General features: G+C 38.3%; 1 long non-coding RNA gene across 1 annotated transcript; it reads right to left on the reverse strand.

The window, feature by feature from the left end:
- Positions 1-340: 340 nt before the first annotated feature.
- LOC130543217 (uncharacterized) lies at positions 341-5856 on the reverse strand. Its single transcript, XR_008958385.1, has 2 exons — positions 5660-5856; positions 341-3723 (listed from the first exon to the last, which is right to left on the reverse strand). It is a non-coding gene; the product is annotated as an uncharacterized LOC130543217 (long non-coding RNA).
- Positions 5857-6468: the final 612 nt, after the last annotated feature.

Genomic DNA, 6468 nt, shown 5'->3' on the forward strand with positions numbered 1-6468 from the left:
GATTGGGGGAGGGTGGCAGCTCACCTCTCTAACCTTAGAGGCAGGATAGCACTTCTCAGAGATGGGACTATAGATTTCAGACTGGGTAGACATGCTAGGAGGTATCTGTTAAAACAGTTAATTTAGTTTGGATGTTTCATAGGTGAAAGAAACCTCTAATTCTTATAAGCTTCTTCGCATTTGTACTAAGCACAAAGGTAAAGATATTAGAGGATTTTCCTCATGAACCTCATGATATTTCCTGAGTCCTGTTGGTGCCTAGGTCAACAGTGCAGACATCCCTTTTATCATAGCAAGCATCTTAGGTAAGTTTCTACAGAAGGAGGCCTCGAGACAAGGATTTCTGTGCAAGCAATTTATTAAGGAAGTACTCCAAGGATAAACTGTCAAGAAGTAGAAGCCAAAATAAGGTGCTATGCTGATCCTGATACTGGAGGAATACTGTGGAGTGTAAATTACATCTTAGGGGTTCCTTGATCTGTGTAAGGTCAGGAGAGCTCCCAAGAGTTGTCCTCCAAGAAGAGAGCTGCCCAATAGCCACTGGAGGCCAAAACTAGGGAAATTAGGGGAGGAGTGCAAAGAAATGGTGAAGGGGAGCTATCTTCATCTGCTCTGGCTTCCATAACAAAATAAATGGGTGGTTTAGGCAACAGAAACTCATTCTCTCTTGGTTCTGGATGCTGAGAAGTCCAAGATCAAGATGTCAGCTAATTCAATTCCTGATGAAGTCTCTCTTCAGTTGCAGACAACTGATTTTCTGCTATATCTGCACATGACCTTTCCTCAGTGCATGGGCACATGGGGAGAGATGGAGAGAGAGACTGAGAGAGAGAATTTCTTTCTCCTTTTATAAGGGCACTAATACCATCCAGAGGCCCCATCCTCATGAACTAGTCTCATAACTTCCCAAAGACCCTATCTCCAAACACCGTTAAATTTGGGCATTAGGACTTCAACATACAAATTGGAGAAATATAAACATTCCAGTCCATAACAGGAGCCAAATGGATTTGGTTGAAGTATGGACAATAATGTCAGCTATAGTCCATTTTCCCTTGTCTGCTTCTGGTCTTTCCTAATAGCTTACCTCAATCAAGATCACTTCAACCCACCAAATGTGTTCTAAATGTTTGCAAATACCTAAGCTGTTCTAAGAGACCTGTTTATTTATATAAATATTCCTGTTCTCTCAGTTCTTGATAGTTGTGGACATGGAGGAACACCAAAGTTTCACTCAGCGTGAGCTTAAGCCCTAATTCAGTCAAAAAGATATGCTTCAGCTGCACATACTTCTGAAGAATAAGTATGGATTTGTTCTATATTTATTTAACTAAAAGTTCATAGTGGTGACTTTCTCGGAAAAATGGAAGTGTATTATCAAGGAACAATATGAGTTTGTAACTCCAGAAACAGAACACAGACAGCAACATCCAGATGGCAGTTCTCCAGCTTAAAAAATTAAGTCCCTTCCCTGGAAGTACTGCAATGCACTGAAAATAACATTAAGCAGCCTTACTTCAAAAAAGGAGGAAGAATATTTTTTCTGGAAAAGTATTTTACTTTCTTTCCCTACACAACAGTTCAATTCCTCCTGGAAGCTTATTCTAAGCTGAGGACGGAAAAGAATCATCAGAGAGCAATGCAAACATCACCTCCATGCACGAGAGCCCTTCTCACAGAGCTTGCTGACTTGGTGTGTAGGTGTGTTGTGTAGGTATGTGTATGTGTGTATGTGTGCTTCTTTAATGTTTATTGTTGTTTAAAAAGCTTCTGCTTGTTTTCAGGCTGACTGTAGGCATTGATGTAATAGTTGTAGAACAAATTCATTAGAGTATGGGCTCTGGCATCACACAGACCTGGATTTGAGTCCTGGCCCCACCACTCTAGTGAGCAGTCCTGTTTCACTAGAACCCAAGCATCTCTTCTATAAAGTAAGACTAATTATATCTTACCTCAATGAGTTGTCATGAGAAATGCATCAGACTACATTTTTAAAGCTTTTAGCATGGTGCTTGGTACATATTTGTGAGCAAAATAAACATTTACTACTATAAAAATAATATTCTTTGAAAAAATTTAAAAAGTAAAAGAATAAATAAAAACAATGTCAGGTAACATGGTAAAGAAAGAGGGCTGAGAAAATAGATGTATATGCTTAAAGCAAAAAAAAAAAGTCTACTTCTATTAACTCAGTGTATTTCCAATTAATTCAACCACTAGGTAAGGTAATTTTTAACTGAGAGAAGGATTTGGTTTGATAGTGAAAACCATAGAATGAGCAAACTTTAGTGCTTCAAGGAATCTTAGAATCAAGTATTCTTCCCTTTCAAATGATCAGACAAAGGCACCAAAGATACTCTAAACTGCTCAAGGTCAAACAGCTACTCTGCCGAGCCAGACATAAAACACAGTTCTTACACCTCTCTACTACAATGTATTAGACTTCAATTCATATTTGTCAAAGGAGTGGTTTGGTTTCTTTTTAGAATTCATATATGGGTGAATATATGAAGCTGATTAAGGACAGGTAATTCCATGTAACATGTAACATATCACCCAAACAATTGAGAATTGGCTTGACACACATCATTTCTATCCATCATTGATGCCTGAACACAATTCCAGGTCTTGGAAGTGGAAGAGAAGGGTTTGAAAAGCAAACAAACCTTAGTCATGTTATTAAAGGACACTTGCTTTGGAATGGAACGCTGGAGTGTTTAATTATCAACATGTGCCTTTCCATCCCCGGCCTATTAAATCATCTGGCCTGCTAATAATAGCCTGTTTAGCCATCAGCAGAAGATGGATGAGTTTTAGTTCCCATTTTCAAATCCAAGGGATCTGCCCTGTTTCTGAATTATCTGCAGATGAAGATTAGTCACTGAGGCATCTGTAGGTTGTGCAGAGGACATTGGGAGTCTTGGCCAGCACATTTATCCTCACCAATATACTCCTCCCTCTCCTCCAGGGCTTCCACTGGTGAACAGAGACTGAAAGTGCCAAGGATAAATGTGGGGAAGGAAGCCTTACCAATTAAACGCTCTTTTTAGCATTAGTAAACTGGATTTAAGTCCTTCCTGTTTTTAAACCATCTGCGAATATATCACCTATTTAGCTCTGCAAAGGAAATTTTGCATGTAGTATGACTGCTTTCACAAATGCAGCTGTTTTTTTGGTTTTTTGCTCTTTTTAATCTATATCCATTGTTCTTGTTACCTGTTGTTGTGTGACAAACTATACCAAAACTTAGTGGCTTAAAACAATCAATTTGGATCATGATTTTGTGGATGAGGAAGTTGGAAAGTACTTAGCTGGGTTTCCCATCTCTGCTCCATGAAATGTTAATTGGAGTGGATTGGTGCGTGCTGATGTTCCACTTTCAAGATGGCACGCTCACATGTTTAGCAAGTTGGTGCTGGCGTTGGCTGAGAATTTAGCTTAGTCTTTTGGTAGGGTAACTTCAGTAGTGATCCACAAGGGCCTATCCATAGGCTTCTTGGACTTCTCTATCGCAGAGAAGTTGAGTTTCTAGAGTGAATGTTCTTTCGGTCCATTGAAAGCTGCAAGATGCCTTTTGGCCTAGCTTCAGAAGTCCCAGGGCACCACTTTCACTGTATTCCTTGGTCAGGCAAATCACTTAAGGCAAGCTTGGATTCAAGGGGACAGAAAATAGATTCCCCCTCTTAATGATAGGACAGCAAAAACTTTGCAGACATCTTCAATCTGTTACATCAAGGAAAATCATAATCATTAGATTTTAACTACCACCTCCACGCCGCAGGTTATCTGATCTTTTCCAGAATCTTAAAAAATATTGTTAATTTATTAATCGGATTTTCCTCCATTTTTGATATTTAGTAAATATTTTATGGTATCTTGAAACAATGGTTTCAATCAATCATCAATCAAATTGCATTTATTTTTCTGATAATTATTCCTTTCCTTTCCCAGCTTATTCCCATATTGATTATAACACTCCAAATGCCATTCTGGATTATGCATAACTAGTCAGTAGCAAATAACAGAAGCTTCAACATAATATTCTCCGTGAGAGAAAGCAAGGCAGACGAAGGAAAAAAACAATTAAAAAACACTTTCCAAGCTGAAGAAGGATCTTAACAATGGCAGAGCTTTTGAGATATTTAGGTGGCTTTCATGCCACCCTTTCCCTTTTATGCCCCAAGGAGCAAGGGTATAAAAAATTCAGTTTTGCAGATCTTAGCAGTAGACCCAAAAGTAGAAATTAACTAGTAGTGAAAATCTCATAGATTGAGCCCCTTTTCATTTGCATATATTTGCATATGAATACTCAACTAATTGTTGTGAAGTAACAATTAAGAGAACAATAGAAGAAAGAAAAGGAGCTTGAGGCTGCAGCAGACACCTGGGAGACTGTATTTAAAAAGCTTTTTACATATTTGAATTTTTTTTTTTAAATAAAGACAAAGGCACTGAATCATGCACACAAAATGCTACCAAAAGAATTAAAGTGGGAAAAGGTTTGTGACCTACTGATACCATTTTCTGATACAGAGTTTTCTAATTTTTCCTCCTTCAATCTTGAATATCAAAGACCTGTAATGTTGAGTTTAGAACCCAAGGTTCTAGAGATAGTGCTGAAGCAAGTTCTGAGTTCTGCCAAGCTCCTAAGCTTGCACTGGCCTCTCTTCAGAGTGATACTTATAAATGATTATTAAACATTCCTTTAGCAGAGAGCTGTTTACTGAGTGTGGGACAATGTGGCTTTCTTTTTCTCCTTTGTGGTCCTGAGCAATTCAGCTCTGGCCCCAAACTGGCATAGTCCACTTAGCAAAATAAGTGACCTGGATTTAACTCTTTTCCCCTTCCTAAAGAGCAATTTAGCAAACATCTGCACTATTTTGAACATGCTCTATTATCTCTGTAATAGATTTTTGAAAAAAATGTTTGTCTGCCTATCATCTATTCCCTCTTCTGACAATAGCACCATAGTTTTCCTTTATACAACCTCATTGTGTATTTCCAATCTTTGTGGCTTCTGATGGAACTCCTGCCCCCAGCTCTAAGAACAGAGCCAAGACAAAGGGAGGTGTAGTGTAGGGACAGGCAGAGATGGATCAGAGCAATATAAACATAAAGGAGGGGGAAAAAACAGAGGAAAGGAAGAAGAAAGGAGAGACAGACAGAAAACGCTGATGACATTGTTTGACATCTTGAATCCAACCATTCTCTAAACTATATATTTAGTTATATAAGCTAATTGATCTTCTTCCTCTAACACACACACACACACACACACACACACCCACCCACCATGCACACACAGAACATTTTATTTATTTATAAACAATCATTGTGATGATGATGATGATATTTTGCTTATACTTGTATGATTTGAGTTTCTATCACTTGAAATCAGGGTTTAATAATACAGTCCCTTATCAACTCAAAGAAAAATGTTTCCTCCAGTTGTTTGTTTATAGTACTGTCTTTGAAAGACATTGTCAAATCTAAACTAGTACTTTCATATAAGTGCAAACCAACCAAAGATTGCTTTTCCAAATTACTTAGATCTCTTATGGGATTATTCAACATGACTAACAAATTACCCAACAAAAAATTATTTAATTTATCTAGAAAAACTTATATATATATACACACACCATATCCATATACTTACATATTCTTTTAATTCTTTTGAAAGGCCACAGATAGGTGCACATCTGTTAGTGTTCCCACAGGCATGTGTACTTGGTATCTTTGGTGGAATAACAAACTCCAGCATCTCAGTGTCATATAACACAAAGGCTTATTTCTTGCTCACATTACATGTAAACCCTAGGCCAGTAGTGTTCTGCTCCAGCAATGGCTCCACTCCATTTGTCTTCTCAATTAGACTTGCAGGCTAAAGGAGCAACCTTTATCTGGAATGTGCCATTCTCAAAGCAGAAAGCAGAAGCAAGAGACTAAGCTGAACCATGCGATCATATTTAAAACGTCTGTTCCAACATGGCATACATCACATTTACTCAGATTACGACGACAGATTGACCAATGAGACAGGAAAATATATGCCCCTTATACAGTGGCACTGAAAGTTACACAACAAAGACAAGGATATATTAACTTACAATGATGGAAGTGAATTATTTTTTTAAATATTTTATTTATTCATTTCAGAGAGAGAGAGAGAGAGCAAGCAGGGGGAGGAGCAGAGGGGGAAGGACAAGCAGATTCCAAGCTGAGCACAGAGCCTTGGCCACCTGGAGATTATGACCCCAGTCAAACTCAAGAGTTGGTCACTCAAGCCACTGAGCCATGCGGGCAGCCCAGGAATTAATTATTTTGAACAATAATACAGTCTGACAAATCTATTGTGTCCGATTATATTACCAGATTATATTACTCTCTTTACCTGGCTGCTGTCTAGGTTACCACTATGCCTTGAATCTGGTACCCAGGTTTCACTGGAGTGCTAGAGTCTCTAAT

This window comes from Ursus arctos, unplaced genomic scaffold, assembly GCF_023065955.2.
Source record: "Ursus arctos isolate Adak ecotype North America unplaced genomic scaffold, UrsArc2.0 scaffold_9, whole genome shotgun sequence".
NCBI classification, from domain to species: domain Eukaryota; kingdom Metazoa; phylum Chordata; class Mammalia; order Carnivora; family Ursidae; genus Ursus; species Ursus arctos.